General features: G+C 55.6%; 1 protein-coding gene across 1 annotated transcript in view; it reads right to left on the bottom strand.

Moving 5' to 3' along the window:
- The window catches only part of SLC6A1 (solute carrier family 6 member 1), a 40,047-nt gene extending 20,837 nt beyond the window's left edge, over positions 1-19,210 (bottom strand). The window contains exon 1 of the mRNA XM_086368927.1: positions 19,034-19,210. The gene's annotated coding sequence lies outside the window, so the exon portion shown is untranslated. The remainder of the gene's footprint in view (positions 1-19,033) is intronic.
- Positions 19,211-19,697: the final 487 nt, after the last annotated feature.

The raw sequence follows: 19,697 nt of genomic DNA, 5'->3' as shown, positions 1-19,697 counted from the left end.
GAACTGGAGAACTGTTGTTCCAAGCGTTTTGCATTCTGAGCTACACACGGCCACCAGAGTGTTAATCAGTGAACTGACAGGTACCAGCAGATAAGATTCTCTTGTGTAAGTATTTACTGAGGGCCTAATGTGTGCATGGAGCTGGGTTGGACACTCGGATGGCAAGGATTAACAAGACAAGATCCATGACCTTCACAAGGTCACGGCGTCTAAAGAGAAACAGCTCTGCTACAGCTCTTCCTAATACTCTGTGTCAGTGCAGCAAGAGTATATGAAGCAGACAGGCCTAAAAGGAATGACTTAATTCAGCCAGCGAAGGTGTCCCAGGTGAAGGGATATTTGAACTGGGCTTTGAAGGCTGTATATGCGGTCGTTAGGCTCAAAAAGAGGGAAATGGTATCCGCAGTAGAGGGAAATCCATAAACAAAGGTTGGGAGGTTTGAAGCTAGGAAGGTCAGCTTGTGAACGGCCTCAAAACTCAGGCTAGGGAACTTAGGGGGACCGACTTCAGGGGTGGGATGGGGTGACAGTGGGATCCAGTTCATATTACAGAAGAGGACTCCCTCCGGGAGGCTCTGTGAGGGATGGTGTTAGAGAAAGAGATTCGAGACAGAAAGATGCTCAAGATGTTCCCATGATGTTCCATGCTTCCTTGACATGCTCTTTGACAAGGTCTTAAAGCCATTGATAAAAATGAGGCCAAACCAAGCAGGAAGCATGCTTTGTAAGGAAAAGACAACATGTTGCATTTGGAAGCTCTAGATCAGGCAAACTGGGTCACAACTGGCCCTGGGGCTTGTTTTATTATTTAGCCTGAAGAAAAAAAAATTTTTTTTTCCAGTTTGAATCAGGAGCCAGAAATGTGATTGTCCTGGATCCAGCATTTCAAGCAGAGGAAAGAGTAAGTGCAAAGGTCCCGAGGCAGGTGTAAGTTTGGCATGATTGAGAGCCAGCATGGAGGCCAGGGGGGCGGGAGTCCAGGGAAGGATGGGACAGTTCTAGTTAGAGGCAGGCAGGGGCAAGATCATGCAAGGTCTCAGCGACCATGGTTAAGAAACTCAGATTCCATTATAAAGGGGAAGGGAGAAAGTGGAGGACACAGCGGCAGGGCTGGCCTGACTTACATTTAGGAGTCCTCTCTGGCTGCCCAGGAGAGGCTGCAGAGCAGCAAGGGTGGATGTGGGAAGGCTCCTTAAGAGCTGAGAGTCTAGGCAAGGGATAATGGTGACTTGAACCCTGGCTGCAAGGCGAGGCCAGAGCTGGTGAGGAGTGGTGGGGGATCCACTTTGGAGGCGTGGCCCCCGGGCCTTGCTGGAGGCTTGGTGGTAAGCAGTCCAACGCCAGGGCCAGATGGCAGGCTGGGGGGAGGGGAGGGCATGGCAGCTGCCTGGGACAATCCCCCTCTGTCCCGCTGCTGCATCAGAGGGATGGGCAGAGCGGCTGCGTGGGGTGGGGACCTAGGCAGAGGCAGAAAGGCCAAGACGGAGTCTCAGGCTGCCATTGTCTAGGGCCGGGGCTGGGCCCAGAACCCACTGGGAGCCGGAGAGGGGGGGCACTCTGCAGGGGCGCGGAGGGGGAGCAACGGGCCAGGGAGGGGCCACTTCCTCCCATGATGCTGCGAGCACTTGCACCCCTGCTTTGTTTTGCTTCCCGTTCTGTGATTACAGAAATTACAGAGGCTTGCTCCAGACCGCATTCGCTGCTCTACTCACTTTTCTTCCTTTCTGAAACTCTGCGGTTCAAGAAAAAAATTAACACTGGGTTTGGCTGCATGCCAACGGGAAACATAATGGTTTATTCTCTGCTTTTTAAGAAGAAACGCTAGGCTCGGCCCATTGCACAAGGCTTTACTGGGCATCTGTTGTGCACCCAGACCCATAACAGTTCCAGTGAAGGGAGAACAGCGGCATCTACTGAACACCTCTTTCGTGCCAGGCACTTATCTCACAGGTCTTAGGTCTGCCAGTCCTCACCTCACCTCAAGAAGCCGAGGCCTATGTCATCCATTTGACAGATGGGTAAACTGAGGCTTGCCACCCTGGGGTAGTTACTGTAGAGGCATCTCAACTCAAATGGCTCAGCTACTCAGAGACTTGCTACTCAAAGTGTGCTTCTCTGAGGGCAGACTGTTAGAAATGCAGAGTCCTGGACTCTGCTCCAGACCCATGGAATCAGAAGCTGCATTAAAGAAAAAAAAATTATTTATTTACTTCTGGCTGTGCTGACGCGATGGACGTGAGTTTGAGCAAGCTCCGGGAGTTGGTGATTGACAGGTAAGCCTGGCATGCGGCAATCCACGAGGTCGCAAAGAGTCAGACAGGACCGAGCGACTGAACTGAACTGAACCATGCTGCGCTTGGGCCTTCTCTAGCTGCAGTGAACAGGCTTGGTTGCTCTGAGACACGTGGGATCCTCCCAGACCAGGGATTGAACTCATGTCCCTTGCATTCCAAGGTGAATTCTTAACCACTGGACCACCAGGGAATCCCAGAAGCTGCATTTTAACAAGTGTCCCCGGGATTCAGGTGCCCACGGCAGCTTCCAAGGGTGTAGGTTATGGGTGACCCTGATTATCTCACGGAGTTTGAGTCAAATCCCTGGGTGACCAGGAGCTAGATGTTTACCTTGCTTGAGCCTCAGTTTCCTTATTGCAAACCTGGACCCCTGTATTTCACAGGATCACTGTGTCGACTCTGAAGTGATATGATGACTCTAAGGGAAGCAGAGGGCCTGGCGCACAGGAAGTACTCGATACAGAGCAGCTTAGATTGCCATTCAGAGAGATGAATAGCCACGCAAGTGCTTGCTTTGTAATTGAAAACCATCATATAAAAGTGGCCCAATTAATAGCTGATGCTCAGTGCAGAAAGGGTAGAGGGAGGCTGGACTGTGCAGTGAAAGGCAGGTGCTGTGGGCAGCCCTTGCTATGAATCACCCTGCAAGTCAGGGAAGGCTCCCTGGAGAAGCTTCTGTGATGGAAAAGCTGGAGAGGGTCTCCCAAGCCTCAGGACTTTGGCCCCAGAGACCAGAGCCCAGTCTGGGGGTGAGAAGTCAACCTTTTGCCTGGCAAAACGGATGCCTGCGAGTCCAGATATTAGGCCCTCATCCTTGGACTCAGTCCAAGCGGGGCTTGGGGCTGGGACCAAGGCAGCCAGCCTCCTTCCTGATCCTGACTTGATCTACAGCAGCAGTCTACAGATGAAGACAAAGGCCCAGAGAGGGCTGGGGGCTGGTCCAAGGTCACACAGAACAGGAGTCATACGGCCTTACAGACCCCCACAGCCCCCAGGTCTCAGCCCCCTGCACACTCTCACTTCGGAGATGAAGCAAGGGAGGTCCGCATCTTGGTGCAAACCCCTCGGCTGCCTCGACAACCCCGAGCGGCCATCTGCAGTTCCAGGCGCGCTTCTCCACAGTATTTAATGCCGCTCCTCCACAACATCCCAGGCTGACTTTCAAGTAAGCCACGTAATTCCTCAAACTGTCTGTTTCTTCGTCAGGAAATGGGGCCAATGGTAACTACTTTATACATGATGACCACTGGGTTGAGATTTTCCAGTCCTGGGCCCGGCCTAGCAAACCGTAATACAGTGACGCTAAAATGATTATTAGTTCCATTTTGCAGATGATGGTTCTGAGGCTCAGAGAGGTCAAATAACCTGCCCAAGGTCACAGAGGGTTTAACCCAGGCCCTCTGCTCACTTGGCAGGTGCCTCCTGGACACTGGTCTGTGTGAAATGCTCTGAAGCGCATGGACGTGGCCCTTGACCTTCCGAGCCTGCCTGTGGGCTCTCTGGAGGAAGAGAGGTATTGGCATGAAGAAGTGTTTGCCTGGCCTCTCAGTGTGCTACAGGGAAGAAAACTGAGGTGCAAGCCCTCCTGCCTGCAGCCTCAGAAAGCCTGGAAGTCTGGTTTTCTAGGGTGCCTCTCAAATCAGAAATTATGAGGTTAGAGGACATCCCACCCCAGCAACCAGAGCGAGAAAAAGATCAGCTTTCACTGCTGCAGGCTTCTTAAATCCATCAGTTAGTTCAGATGCTCAGTCATGTCTGACTCCTTGTGACCCCGTGGACTGCAGCATGCCCGGCTTCCCTGTCCATCACCAACTCCTGGAGCTTGCTCAAATGCATGCTCATTGAGTCAGTGATGCCATCCACGCAAAGGAGAAATAAGTCATGCTGCTCTTCTGTCTGTGAATACACACAGGAACCGTCCCCAACTTTTCATTAACAAAGGAAGGAGAAAGAAGAGCTTGAAGTACGAGAAGAAAGTGAGCTGGGGACTTAACACATCAGGGCGTGCTCTAAACGCTTTATGGAGAGCACTGGGTTGGTCAAAAAGTTTGTCCAAGTTTTCCCATAAGATGCTAGCCAGCTCAATAACTTGCCACTCTCACCCCTCCCCCACATTTTACTGATGGGTAAACCAAGGCAGAGAGAGAGAAAGGGACTTGCCAAAGGTCTCCCAGCTAGAAACTAGGGGGGCCAGGGCTGGAACCCAGGCAGCTGGTCTCCTGTGTCCATATCCTTAACCAGCCCACTCCGCTCTCTCTAGTTGGATGCCTGCAGAACTCCCCCTGCAAGGCCCACCTTTAGGGTGGGAGAGAATGTAATTCCCTCCAGAGCAAACCCCCAAGGACAAGGAGCCCAGAGTGGCTGAGGACTCTACCTCCCCAAGGTCTGGCTCCGTGAAGGCTAACTGGTCCCCATGGTCAGACCGGGCAAACCCTGATGGTGTCCTGGGAGCCAACAAGGGGTCATGTGGGATCCCAGCTGAGCAGCTATCAGCAGGCCCCCGAGCTGGGCTCTAAAGAGAGCCCCCTGGGAGGCAGCTGGCCCAGCGGTGGCAATCCCCGTAGGAGTCCCCAGCTCTCCTCTGCCTGCAGACACAGCCTGTGCTCGCAGAAAAGCAGGCCTTTCTAGGGGCCGGGAGAGGAGGACGCGAAGTCAGCTTGAGGCTCTGGAGTCTGCAGACCCGGGTCTGAATCCTCACTCTGCACGCTACGGGCTGTGTGATATCGAGCCAGGCCCTTTACCACTCTGTGCTTTGGTCTCCTTCCATGCACGAGGAGAGGACTCAGGCTCTGGCCCGGAGCACCCTTCTGACTTCATCCTGCTTCTCATCTCAGCCCGCCTGCCTCGCTCACATGGTCCACAGTCTGCTAACATCTGTTCGAGTCCCTAATTGTCTGCAATGTCTGACTGTGCACCTCGCTTTGTCGAGGCAATTTTCAATCCAATCCAACCAGGATCGACGGTGCACCTCCAGGGAGCTGGGTCCCATGCTGGGTGCAGAGCGATCCAGACGCCAGCTGGAGTCTGGGTCCTGCCACCACCAAGCGCTGGTGACAGGTGGGTGTGCAGATAAGCGACATCCACTCGGGGAAGTTCTCCCACAGCCCAAAGAAGGGGGGGATGGCGCCCGGCTGCGGCCGGGGGCTGGATTCAGGCAAGAAACCGGGAGACGATGGCATCAGGGCTGGCTGGGACATTCTTTCTATAATCACAGCAAGAGAAGCCAGACTGGAACCTTTGCTCCTCTCCCCAAGCCTAACACTTCTAGTGCACCCCAGGCGGAGCGGATGGGGACACGGCAAAATGTGCTTACAGACAATGAGGGACCTGGTCTGGCTGGCAAGAATCTGGGGTCCCTTAGGGAGCCTGGCTGGGGAGGTGGCAGCTACGGTCAAGGGCTCTGAAGCAGGAGAAGGGGGTGCGCCACATCCTGGAGCAAGAACAGCGATCATGCCAAAGGTTTATCTGGTGGTTTAGTTCAGTGGGCTTCCCTGAGAGCTCAGTTGGTAAAGGATCTGCCTGCAATGCAGAAGACCCCAGTTCAATTCCTGGGTCAGGAAGATCCACTGGAGACAGCATAGGTTACCCACTCCAGTATTCTTGGGCTTCCCTTGTGGCTCAGCTGGTAAAGAATCTGCCTGCAAGGTGGGAGACCTGGGTTCGATCCCCAGGTTGGGAAGTTGCCTGGAGAAAGGAAAGGCTACCCACTCCAGTATTCTGGCCTGGAGAATTCCATGGACTGTATCATCCATGGGGTCGCAAAGAGGCAGACACGACTGAGCAAGCTTCATGCATCTCACGGATGCTCGTCTTTAATTCTCGCAGAGACAGAGACTGACGGCGATAGGACTTGCCCAAGTCCACGATCTGGAGCCATCTGCTCAATTCCCATGCTTTTAACCTCTCCCCCAAGCCCCCCATCCCACAGTAAGGAGACAAGGATGAGATAGTTGGATGGCATCACCAACTCAATGGACATGAGTCTGAGCAAACTCCAGGAGATAGTGGAGGACAGGGAAGCCCGCAGCCCATGGGGTGGCAGAGTTGGACACGACTGAGTGACTGAACAGCAACCCCACGGCAAGCACTGAGCGGGGGGGACTTGGGGACCTTTGAAAGAAGGGAGATTTGATCTGATGGTGACATGGCAAGAACCCATCTGCTGAGTATGTGGTGGGGCGGAGGGACAGTGCCTGAGCTGGGACTGGGGGTGGGGGCGATGGGGAAGGCCCAGTCCCTCTACACAACCTGCCTTCTGTCCTGACGAGTTAACTGATCCTTCTACCCTGTCTCTCCAGCTCCACTGGTCCTCTCTGCACCAATGGGACCTGGGTCTTCACATTGCTCTGCTCCCTGCCACGGCAGCTCACAAAGTGCCCGACACACACACACGCTCTCCTGAGTCCCACCGTGCGGACATTGCTATCACAAGTCCTCGAGAAACATCGGCTGCGGAGAAGGTGGCGCCCCTCCCGTTGCCAAAGCAGGGGTGTGCTGGTGAGCTTGAACAACGGGCTCTCCAGAAAGCAAGGGACCGGCCCAGTTGGGAGTTTCTGCTGATTTCTGCAGGGTCTGTGTTCCCGCCCCGGCGGGGTCAGGGTCCACCGTGAGGTCACAGGATCAGAAGAGATGCGCTCACTCAGTGAGCCTTGCAGGTTCTTGATTGCTTCCTGTAAGGAAAGCCTCAGACACCAAAGATGAGGTTTAGAAGGAGAGAGAGAGAGACTGGAGAAGAGCAGCAGAAGGACAGGGAGAAGGCGCCAGAAGGAAGAGAAGGGAGGAGAGGGAAGGAAGGAAGGAAGGGAGCAGGGAGACCCGGGGCACTGCTGGTTTCCTCTTTGCCCTGCTCTGGTGACCTCCTGGGACCTGCCTGAGACACCAGGGAGGGAAGGGGCTTGTGTGTGCATGTCCACTCGCTCACTCGTGTCTGACCCTTTGCAGGCCCCATGAAGTGCAGCCCACCAGGCTCCTCTGTTTATGGGATTCTCCAGGCAAGAATACTGAAGTGGGTTGCCATTTCCTTCTGCAGGGGATCTTCCTGCCCAGGGACTGAACTCGCAGTCTCTTCCATCTCCTGCCATCAGCAGGCGGGCAGGCAGATTCTTTACCATTAGCGCCACCTGCGAAGCCCAAGACACTGAAGAGGGAGAGGAGGGAGGAAGCCAAAGTTTCAGAGACCCAGGCAGAATCCAAGGAGGCAAGTGGCTGAAAAGCTGAGACTGCAACCAGGTCGCGGGGCTTCCCCCCCACAGCTTCCTCCAGCTGTCCTAACTCGCTGAGCCAGGGTGGGCTCCAGGCACCCCTGAGAACCACCGGATCTCTCATTGCCCCACCGCCCTACGCCTCCCGCCCCACTTCCTCCACCCGGTGTGGGGAATGCTGGAGGCTCTGCTCCAGGGGACACCCCTGAAAAGCACCCCCTGCTCCCCCGGCCAGAAAGGATGAATTCGGATCAGGAAATAGAGAGTGACAAGACACCCGCCTGGCATTCTTTTCACACTCTCTTTGCCTTGGAAGGCATGCTGAGAAAACCAAGGGTTAAAGGAGCCTTCCCTCCTGTTCAAGACGTGCTTGAAGGACTCTGAAGGGCATAAGGATGAGGGCCCTTTAAGAACTCAGACTCGGGAAGAAGCAAAGCACAGTACTGTGGGGACTGGTGGAACTAAACGGTTTTTAGTCCCCCGCAGATGCACAGCTGGCGTGGAATGCTAACCCCGTGCCACAGGACGGGACTTTGGTGACAGTGGGCAGCTCCGTGGTTCCCTTACCAAGTGTCCACAACATGCGACCCTGCTTCCTCCTCTGGACACCTCTGCAGGCTTTCTCAGCCCCGCTCTAGAGATGCACGCGCCGAAGTCCCGAAGACAAACTAGATTAAGATCACACAAAGTCATCGTAAGAACTACCAGGGATCTCCGATCGCCTGCCCGTGGGCCAGAACGGGCCCACACGTGTGTCTGGCTGAGCACTTTGGGGACGGGGAGAAGGTGCGTATGTACCCGTTTATGACAAGGTCCCCCACAACGGTCACTTGCTCCTGACCTCTTAACTCAGTTCTTTGACCCACCCAGCCCTCCATGGCCTTCGAGTTTGCAATTCTAATATATAGGGCACAGTCTAGTCATGCCAGACAGCTCCTTCTCAAAGTGGTCGGAGGAGGGGTCATTGTTGCCCCTTTCCTAAGAAATATGAAGAATTTGGGGGAGGCTGGTTAAAAAAGCGAGGTCAGCATTACGAGTTTATATTTGGGAAACAACAAATCCTATTTTTCTTTTAATACAGCTCAGATGGATTTTAAAAAATCTGGAGAGACACTGCTTTAGGATATTTTTCAAGAATGAGAAGGCTGTGTATTTTCAGTTGATTAAGGGTCAGATTCCTGGGTCTCAAGTATTTCCTACAAGAGAAAGCCAATTTTGTTTTTGAAAGACTCCCAACGAGTGCTCACTTTAGCCAAGGCATCTATTCTTGATTCATTCACCAAGCTTTCTAAAGAAATCTTCCTCATATGAATACCCAAACCCCATTTCTGTCAGGAAAAAAAATCCCATGTAGGGAGAAGAAACCATCCATTTGGGGAAATGAGATTTTTATTGAGAAAATGGTCTTAAGTCCCAGGAACAATGAAGAAATTCATGAGTAACTTCCGCTCAGGAGGTCAAGGGTATTCAGAAGTTTATTTGTCAAGAGCCAGGATGGAATAGGACAGTGTTTAAGGGCACTGGCCCTGAGGGTGAGAAAACCTGGTTTTCAGTCTGAGTTCAGAAGCTGCATGAAAGCGAAACCTCTCAAATACGGAGGTGACAATGTCTACTTTTACGGCCAGTATGAGGATTACCTGGGGAGACTATGAAAAGTGGTCCACACAGAGCCTGGTACGTACTAAATACTTGTTACCTGGCAGAAATTATAATATATCAACTGATTAGGGCTACTATTCTTGTTTTTTCAAGATATGGGAAAGAAGTCCCAGGCAGGACCCACAGTTATCTTAACCCACAGGCAGTTGATAAAAGGGCACGGTGAAACCACTGTCAATGCCGACCACACCAAATTCTCAGAGCAAACTGCTCACTAAACACGGTCCCCAAGTGGACACGGGGACCTATCCCTGCAATTAGCACATCTGCTCAAACCTCCTTAAGTGTCAACTGTCTTCATCCGTCCACGGAATGATCTCCCAACCCTCTCCCGCCTACCGAGGGTGGAACAGTCAGAGTCTGGGGGTGGGGGGGTGGGGGGCTTGGGCTCACTGCTTTGCACACACCCCGGCATCCAGCCTTAGGAGCAGCAGCGAGCAGACGACCCACCCTCTCCAGGGAATCTAGGACCAGGTTGCTTCTCTGGGGGTGGACGTGCTCAGACAGGTTAGCTGGAGCAAACAAAATGGTCGCTTGCCTCTAAGTCATTAGGATCCTAGCTCTCCCCCGTGCTTTTCAAACAGCCAAACCCCAAGGCCAGCACCCTCTTTCTGCTTCCTAAATGGAGTGGGGCTGTCTGCCAGCTCACCTCCCCTCTTTGCCAGCATGCAAATGATGTACTTTGGGGTTCCTCGGGGCGTTAACCCCATGCTCCCCGACCCCCAAGTAGGGAAGGGAGTATACTGCCCCAGCTGTTCGGGATGGAAAGATGAAGAGCGTGGGTGAGTGTTTATTTTCCACGGGCTCACCTGGAGAGCGGCACACAACAGACACGACTCCCCCAGCCTGGTGTATGCCCAGGTTTTCAGGCTCGGTACGTTTACAGCAAGGTATACACCGATGATGCCCTCCAAACACAGAGTACTTATGCGTGTTTTTAATGATGGAAGCTGTGGGTTTGTCCTGGTGACATTCACTAAGCCTGCAATGAAGATCCCCGTTATTTACTGCTTTTCTACTCGTTTTGGCCAATTTCACTCTTCCTACCATCTACACGTACTCTTTCTACACCGTATCTTACAAGCCCATATATGGTTGGGAACATACCTGTCTAGCCTCTTCCCTTTGGCTGATGCTCAGCAGTGGGGCCTAGTGCTCTGCCTACCCACCCTATTTGGTCTCATAACAATCGTGTGAGGTTGATCTGTTCGTATCCCCATTTTGCAGGTGAGGACACTGAGGCTCAGAGAGGTAAGGTGACTTGCTCAGGGTCACGCAGCTAGGAAGCGTGAGGGGGGGCTTTGGACTTACTGTTTCCCATTCCTCTCAGGCTAGAATTGTTGCTCCCAGCCCATCAGAAAGCTCCGTGTTTCAGAGTCTCCTCAACAGTCTCTAGAGAGGTCTGGGTACTCCGAGTACAGTGTCCCCAGCTCACCCACTGCCCTCCCCTTGGCTGTACCTCTCCCAGGGCTTCCGTAGCCCAGACTCCCTGCAGGCTCCGGAGTTTTGAAGCCCAGCTCCATCTCATGCACAGGTGTGTGACATGGTGAAGTCATTTCACCCCTCTGCACCTCACTCTGCACCTCCACAAATGAAGGAAATTACCCCATCCTGCAAGGCTGCCTCAAGGATGCTTCCAGACAAAGCCAGTTTCCCTGCAGCTATCCCCACCCCCCACCCCCAGCCTCTTTTCTGGGGAAGCTCGAGCCCTAGACACGGTCCCCTCCACTCACTCCATCACTCGCTCGAGCGGCTCCCGAATCAGCATTCAACACACATCATTCTGCCTTGTGCAACGCCATTATCTCCCGAGGACACAGGCTGCGTTGTCATGGCAACCAGAGTCCTTCCACCAACTCATTTAATAATTTTTCAACAGCGGCGCTGGGCTTGGGGCAGGGGAAGGAGCTCCGGGTCCTAGCACCTGTGGGCCTTGGACCCCGCCACTTTAGGCCTCAGTTTACCCACCTATAACAGAGGTATCTGAAATTGGTGGCTTTTATGACTTTCCCTGGCCTAGAATAACCTCAGAGACTGATTTCAAGGTCCAAGAAGCAGGAGGCAGGGAACCAGAGTGACTGGGGAGGTCTGAAGGTTCGAGTGACACTTTCAATCCACAGGAAGAATCAGAAGCGGCCTTTGGTGATCAGACCCTCTCCTACTGCCCCTGCAATGCCACTTTTCAGACATTTCTGCAATCTCTTGACCTGCCACAGTCAAGGCTAGGGTTCATTCAGAGACAGGCTTGCCTGCAGTCATCACAGCCCTCACTGTGCCCGATGTGTTGCTGTTTAGTCTCTAAGTCATGTCCAACTCTTCTGGGACTCCATGGACTGTAGCTCACCAGGCTCCTGTATCCATGGGGTTTTCCAGGCAAGAATATTGGAGTGGGTTGCCATGCCCTCCTCCAGAGGACTTTCCCAAGCCAGGGATTGAACCCACGTCTCCTGAATTGGCAGGTGGGTTCTACACCACTGAGCCACGTGGGAAGAAACCTCAAACCCAATTTGCAGATGTACAAACTGAGGCAAAGGAGCCCATGAGCACCAGCAAGAAAGAAGCTCAGCTCCTGGAAAGGCTAGGCTGGCGGTGCCCAGGAAGCAAGCCAGTCCCCCTGCCTTGCCCTTCTACCCCATTCAGCCCACGACGGGCCAGCTCCGGCCCCCACCTGTGCAGCCTCTGGCTCCCCCTCAAGCAGTCACAGAAACAAGCAAAAGCAAGAACTAAGTACTTGCTCTGCGTCCCCGACTACGTGGGGCACCGCAGACCTCAGAAGACGGCGTTTCTGCTCTTGGCTTATCTGCATGACCCACAGTAGGGCCTAGCACACAGTACGTGCTCAAAGCTTTATTTGGTCCCGTTATTGGCCCACATCGGCCTCTGACCACCCTCCTCCCCAAAGGTCTCTAAAGAAAATCTCCCAGAGCAGCCACCAACGTCTCAGCTCCAAGGAGCTGCTGCGGACCCCATGCTGGGGAGGGGGGCTTTGTGACTCCCGGCTGGCTCCAGGGCTGGGGAGGCGGTGGCTCTGCCTTGGCACAGGCTGATGGCACTGCTTTCGGGCACAGCCGCGGCCAGCCCAGCGGCGCTATTTAACTCCTCTGGGGCTGGCGTTTCCATTTAATGCCCGCGGCATAATTAACAGTGCTGCATCTGCTCTGTCGTTACTGGCACTCTCTGCCGTTTGGAGAAAGGGCCCTTATATCCCGTCATTAGTCTCGGGGAGGCTGTCATGGGGGAAATGGAGGAGGAAGTGGGGCATGCAGCCTGCCTTTCCCCGCTCGGAGAGCTGGCACCGGGCGCACGGAGCGGCCGATCGACGCGTCCAGTCCAAAGCCCTTGGCTTTATGGACAGAGAAAGGGGAAGGACCTGATTGGGTAAGGACCCAGCCCACCATTCCTCAGGCTCCCAGGCAGCCCACATGGGAGGTGGCGCTCCCCACCACTTCCTGGGGTCTACAAGCCCAGGCCTCGGGTCTCCGTCAGCAGGATGGAACAACCTGGGCAACCAGGAGAGCGCCCTGGGCTCGGTCACCTACTGAAGACCCCAGGACATGGTTTATAAAATACTGGGCTTGGTGCCTGCGTCAAAAGGCAGAGCTCAGAACTGGGGGTCCGATGCATCTGATGAATTGGTGACACGGTGCAGAGCCAATCTGTTAAAAGAGTGTCCGTGCAATACAGTAAGTGCATTCAGATTCCTTCAGGAAGACTACTTCTTCCCCATCCCCAAGCCCACGTACAAAAACCATAGGTGGGTCCCTGACCACAAGCTCTGGAGACAGCCAACAGGAGCGCTAAGAGGCACGAGGCTCAGGTGGCCACGAGGGCCGGACGCAGGATGGGGAGCACACAGCACGTGGGAAGCGGCTGCCTCTGGCCGCGGTCACTTTTGTGCTGGCTCCCCCCACGACGATCCCACCTGGGTGCTCCCCAGAGGCAGCAGATGGCATGGGAAGGCACAGTGGGCTGGCACCAGCAAGACCTGGGCTTGAACTCTGCAGTATAACTAGGGAGTAGCAACCCCACCTCCATCGACCTTGGGGTCGTCCTCCGGCCGATGGGGATGGCACCGTGGTCCCCTGGCACTGTTCTCACCACCTCGGGCGGGCCACAGTCGATGCCTGGGAGGTGCTCCAGCCTCACTGGTCAGGGTTGGGCTGGCCACGCGGCCAGGGGACATGTCAAACCCTCAAGTTCCCCCGGCCTCCCCCAGACCTCATCCTATTCCACAACCTTCAGCGTGGGCAGCAGTCCGAGGGAAGAAGGAAGTGGGTAGTGTCCAGGGCAAGTGGTTTCCATCCCCTACCCACCCCTTCCCTTCCCTCTTGGTCGGGCATAACTCTGAGCCACACGGCAGGTCCCAAACCACCCTGAGGCTCACATGCAAACACCTGCCCACAACTTTCCAGGCTACCAAGGCCCTCAGATCCTTCCGGATGATCTCACGGGGCCCCTGGAGCTCAAATCCGTGTAGATGAGCACTGGTGTGCTCGTGCACCTGAGAGCAAGCATCCTTCTTGTCCCCAGGCACTGCCACTGCTCAGGCGCCCCGGCCAAACAAGTCCACTTCAGACCCCAACTGGATACAATGGACGACATGTCAGCGGCGGGCCAGAGCTCAGGGCAGGCAAGAACAGGATCTGCGGCCCTTTCCTCCAAAACCTCAACCGTGCCTTTCCACGCTGTCTGGCAGGCTCGACGCCAGTGCTGTGACCTGCCTCCCACAAAGGTTCCTTCCAAGGGGCTCCCTGATGAACTGGGATTTGGGCTTAGGAAAGGTGACTCCCCTCAACTGGGAAACCAGAGGTCAGGCTGAGGCTGTGCAGGGCTTGCTGAGCCCCTGTTTCCCCATCCAAAAAGTGGAGATAGATACCAATGGAAACGATAATAATATTACTTTCACCTGGAGCTCCCAGCTAGTGCAAACTTCAACAGAAAGCACATCATGCACGTCTGTGTAAGCATTAAGTGTGTGCGTATTTCACATGTGTGCAAAGAGGCTGCATTTGAGTCAAGGTCATTCCGATAAGGGCTTTCTGAGACGTCACTTACAGAAAATGACTCTTTTTGTTGGACAGAGGACTCTGTCAGGGACCATATTTTCTTCCCCTGGAATAGTTCAGACAGGAGCAAGAGAAAGAACAACTACAAGAGAGTTTTTTTTTTTCTTTTTGTACACTGTGAAGTGTTCTGATGACTGACTGATGAACTGCTCTCAGGACTAAGTTCCAGAAGACCGCAATACTGACACCAAATGTCACTGTTCACCCTCCTTGTGGCCGCTGCCTTCTCCCTGCACAGAACCTCCTCACCAAACAATAAGGCCATGAAAGCAACCTGCTGTCAGTGTCTTTCGGGGCATCTCTGACCTTGAATGTCCCTCTGGCCAGAACGCAGTTGTCTCCAGAGCTGGCAGGCGATACCGATCTTGCAGACACCATGCAGCTGACAGGTGGGCAGAGCTGCAGATCACTGTCCGAAGCAGCCACTAACTCGTGCACCCTCCAGCCCGGCCTGCCTGCCACGATGCCATCAGGCCCCAGAAGCTGGGGACCCCCTTCTGCAGCCAGGAGGGCCCCTGGCACCCTAATGTGGCTAGTTCCACCTAGCTGCACAACCCCCTGCCTGCACAGGGCTCCAGCCAATCGCTCCGCAAGACCTGGCCTCCTTGTAATTTCCAATTTGTAAGAAAGGTAAAAATAGAAGGCCATTCGCTGCAGGCAGCTCGCATCAAATCGCATGCCACTTTGGTGTCATGTCAGATCACGGTAAACAGAGCTGATGGCTTCCTCAGCTGCTCCTGGGGACTTCCAGAGCAGCAAGAAGGTGGTGACAAGTTGGGGTTGGGGGGAGCACCTGAGAGTCAGGGCAATGTGGCTGGGTGCACGATATCAACACCAGCTTTAAGTGAATCTAAAGCACAGTTCACAAATATGCTGTATATTACGGGGGCACCTGGGCATGAACCCCAGTTCTGCCACTTAGCAGCCAAGGGACCTTGGGTACAAATTCATCTCTCTGTACCTCAACCTCCCCAGCTAGCAAAGAGCAGCGATCACACTACCAGCTTCCTGAGCTGGGGCAAAGCTCAATTGATGGGATGAACTGCAAGGTGCTTCCTAACGGGCAGCTCCTTAAACAGGGTGTCATGGTCCTGGCCATGCAGTCAGGGTCAGGGCCTTCTCCGTGGCAGGGGCGTCAGTACCACGTGGCTGCACCTGGGCTCCCGGGCCAGCTCCTAGCCCAGTGGTCTTGCAGCTGGTGCCTTCACCTCTCTCCGTCTCAGTTTCCTCATCGGTCCAGGGACCATATTCCACTATGGAGTTCACGAGGTTTTGTGGAAACGAGACACAGTTCTATCAGGAAGGCACACAGCACAGCCCCCTGGCATATCACTGACTCTTAGCCGTGACTGTTTATTGATGAGATTATCACTGGAACCACATTTCGTGGAGTTTCTTTTTTTCTCCTGTTTATGACTGAATCCAAGTCTGTGCTGAAATATCACAGCTTGCATTCACACCTACGGTCCGTGCCAGGCAACCCTGTCTCGGCTATTAGCCGGCTCCCCGCTCATTCCATCTCTACCTCTGCTCTGGAGGCCCTCAGGTGAGCTCAGGGTAAAGATGTTGGATGTTCGTAAGGCTCACAAAGGCACATTTCCCGGGAAGCCCTATCTTGGGGTCCACATGGGGCTTCCCAGCATTTCCTCAAGTACCATGCCCTTTCCCACCACCTTCCAGAGAATGGGTGGCACCAAGTGCACCCCCCCAGCCCACCCCGGTCCTGGGCTCACTTGGGGAGCTGGCGCCAGGGATGCCACAGAGCAGCAGCTGAGCATCTGATGTTCTTGCTGGGGGCCTGGGGGGACTTGCAGGGGCTCTTTGCAGTTGCTTTCATCATGGCAGGCATGCTCTGCCTGCTGTTCAAGCAGCTTGGCCTGGCTGAATGAAGGGGCAGTCCTGACACAGGCAAAGGGCAGCACATACTTCTCTGTCCCCACCTGGGGCTCAGGTGATTAAGAGCCTCTGGCTGGGTTTGGTATTGGAGCCCTGGCTGGGCTTCTAGAGGGCTCAGGTGATCAAAGGGAAGAAGTGCTAGGCCGGCTTCAGGCCAGGTGACATGGAGGGGCTTGGGTACCACCCTCCCGCTCTCAAGACAAAGAGGGTGGACTTTGGGATGCTGGGGAGCTGGAGGCAGCAGGCGCAAGGATTGATCAACTGGGGTTGATGCTTGGCTTGTGATCCACACACCGCAAGGGACAAAAAGACATTTCTAAATTCCAAGTGACTTGGGACATCTCAGCTACTGAGCTCATAGCCAAGTGCGGGAACAGCGTCTTTATGTGCAGGCAAGAAGCCGCCTGATGCTGTGCTTTACTGAAAGCTGCTCTCAGCATATGCTGGAAAGGCAGGGGAGCAGCCACTGCTTGGATGGTGGCCCGGAGGGGCCTCACTGTCAGTCATCCTGACCATCGCCCCACCACCTTGCTTTGTGGAGGTGAAAGCAAGGCCCAGAGACCTATCAACAGGACAAAGCATTGGCCTGGAGATGAGAAGAAGAGTGGGATTCAAACCTCTGCCCTGCCTCCTCCTGGCTGTGTGACCTTGGGCAAGTCACGTTCCCTTTCTGTCCCGCAGGTTCCTCACCTCTGAACTGGGGGGTTAGAACAGTACCTGCTGCACAAGGTCACTGCAGGAATCACAAGCTGGGGACCCGGCAGCTTTCAATACTCCGTCCCCACCTCCCCAAATAGACGAGAACTTACCCAAGGTCACCTGTGGAAAGAGGCCGCAGCCCTGCTCAAAGCCCATTCTTCCCGGGTTCGTTCCTGGCTGTGGTCTCAGAGGCTGTATTTCATGGCCTTCCTGCTCAGTGATACAGGGAGGCCCACGCTCACACTGTCCTCACCTTCCATCCGTGCTGGCTTTATTCTAAGATCCTTACTGAGCGCCTGCAACGTCCTGGGCAACTGCATTGGAGTCACAGCATTGGAGCTCCAGGTTGCCATGCACGTGAGAACCAGGGACAGACGGAGCAACTGTGCTTCTTTCAGCTTTGAGGGACCTGCTCCTTCCTTGTCTTGACCCTCTGCATTTCCTCCTCCTTGGCCTCTAGAAGCCCCCTGCCAGCCCCATCCTGAGATCCTAGGGGGCCCTGCTTCTCACCGAGCCTCCAGCCAGGACTGAACAGGCAGAGTGTCAGCAGAGACGGTTCCCGTTTCCCCCCTGCAGCTGCCGCCTCTCTCCTGTAATTCTCAAGGCTCGCGCCACGCTACAGATGCCCTGCCAGACAAGCTGGGTTTCCTCCCGCTGCCGGGGACTCACGGTTCGTCCTCTAAGGACTGGCCATTGAGCCAGTGCTTGGCTGGGTAGAGAGCGGTTTCTTTGTTTGCAGCCTGCCTAACAGTTTCTTCCTGAGGCTCAAGGGAGGCTCAGCCATTTTGCCCCATTGCCCTGGGAAAAGGTCCCTCTCACTTGTCCAGGGACCTGCAGCCTCCTCTGCCTTTGGGGTGGGGAGTCTGGGGCTGCTCTGCCAGGACAAGGGCAGGGGCTGGGTCAACTCTTCACTGAGACAGCCAAGAGGCAGAGGACACATGCCTGCGGTTCCCACTGACATCCTTTGTTCTGGAATTTCGGAGTTGGGGTACTGCATTTCACGCTATCTTATGAATGCATTTCCTCCAAAGTTCCCAATGAGAGAATCTAGGCCATATCCAACACCCAACACCCCCCTCTCTCACCGAACACCCATCAGGATTGACCCGAGTCGGCTCACTTAGCCTGACAGAGTCTCTGATTTGGGGGTGTCACCAAAGCTCAGGAGCCATTTTATTCAGTGCCCCCTCCCCAGTTCTTCATGAAGAGAAGGCTGAGCTTCCTGGGACAGGACAGAGAGCTCCAGCCCCATATCAGGCAGACACTGGGCATTATAACTGGGCTTTTAAAACCCTAATTTTCTCCCCGGGGATTCACGTCTGTTTGGAGAGGAGATCAGCTCAGAGCCTCCGTGTGGGGCTGCCGGATCTGGGTTCCTTAGCCGAAAAGCAAGCTAAGCTAGAGCACAGCATCTGTAGATGCCAGCCATGGGGACATGGGGGTACAAGAGGACCCCCCTATGGAGACCTGCTGATCATTGTCCCGGGGGGTGGCAGGGTCTCCTCTTTTTCCAGTGTCCAGAAAATAAATGTCAGAATGTAAGGCAAGAAGACAGACACAGTCTTCAAACCTCAGGGACGCCCCCCTTCCCCCAATCCTACACTGCTCGGAGAGCGCGGCTCGGACTTATGTGCGCTCAGCTCAAGCCCAAGCTGCGGTGTGCTTTCTAGCCAACGTTTCTTGAGAGCTTAAGCTGCCGAAGACAGAAAGGAAGTGTCCCATTCCCCAGTCGCCTGGTCCCCGGAGCCCGCAGGGAACAGAAGAGGGGCCCAGCTCGACCTCGGCGCAGCTGACCGCACAAGGAGAAGTGGCGCACGGCTCGCCAAACGCTATCATTCTTTCCCGGGTCTCCCGCCGTCCCCTGGGGGGTGAACCGGGCGCTTCGACGGCTCCAGCAGAATTCAGAGTCAGCTGGGGGTGGGGTGGGGGGCCAAGGGGCCCGCGACCTCTTGGAAAAAAGCCGGAGATTTTGGTGACCCTCGTGGGTGCTCCCCCGGCCCCCTCGCGCATCCCAGAGGGATAGCCCGGGTGCGCGTCGACTCGGAGCGGCGCCTCGGGCTCCTTCCTGTGGGCCCGAGGCCGGGCGAGGCGCGGGGGTGTGGAAACTCGGCGAGCCCGACCCCATCCCGCCCGGCCCGCAGCAGTAGCTCTGGGCGCCCGGCCTCGCCGTCCGGCTGTCCCGGACTCGGCGCCCCGACGCCGGCCGCCCCTCTCCTACCTGCGGCCGGGGCTGCGCTGCCCGCGGCGGGCGCTGCGCGGGCAGCTCGGCCGCTCCGGTGCGCTCCGGGCGCGGGGCCGCTCCGGGCTCGGGCCGCGCTGCGCTCCCGGGTTCCTCCGTTCCTCAGCTCCGCGCTTCTCGCCCGCAACCTCGCCGCGCGCTAGGTCTTCCGAGGGCGGGCGCGGGGACGCGGCGAGGAGAGGGGCGGGGAGCGCTGGGGGCGGGGCCGGGGCGCGGGAGCCCGCCCAGCCCGGGGAGGGGCGCCGCCTCGCCGGCCGCGCCGCCCCGCCCTCCGGCCCCTTCATCCCGCCCCCTTCCTTCCCCTCCTCGTCTCCCCTCTCCCTTTTCCCGCTTCCGTTCCTCTCTCCCCATCTCCCCTGTTTCCACCCCCACGCCCCGCGTCCTCTCCTTTTCTTCTCTCTTCTCTGCCCCGCCCCATCCGCCTCGCCCGCTCCCCTCTCCCCCCGCCCGCCTCACGCTCCTTCTTCCTTCCCCTTCAGTCTGGTGGTGTCTTGCCTGGTTCGGCCCGGCTGTCTGGGTCTCTGGGTCCCAGTCCTTTGCCACAAGGATTTCCCTCGGGGCTTTTCTCCTTCCAGCCCTGCCGATCTGCTTCTGTCTCTCTTCTCTATCACCTTCTTCTCTCCCCGTAGGTCGCCAGGCCCCC

Source organism: Bos grunniens, chromosome 22 (genome assembly GCF_055505025.1).
Source record: "Bos grunniens cultivar Pamir isolate PY7600 chromosome 22, Bosgru_T2T1.0, whole genome shotgun sequence".
Classification (NCBI taxonomy): Eukaryota; Metazoa; Chordata; class Mammalia; order Artiodactyla; family Bovidae; genus Bos; species Bos grunniens.
This window is presented reverse-complemented; position numbering and strand designations above follow the sequence as displayed.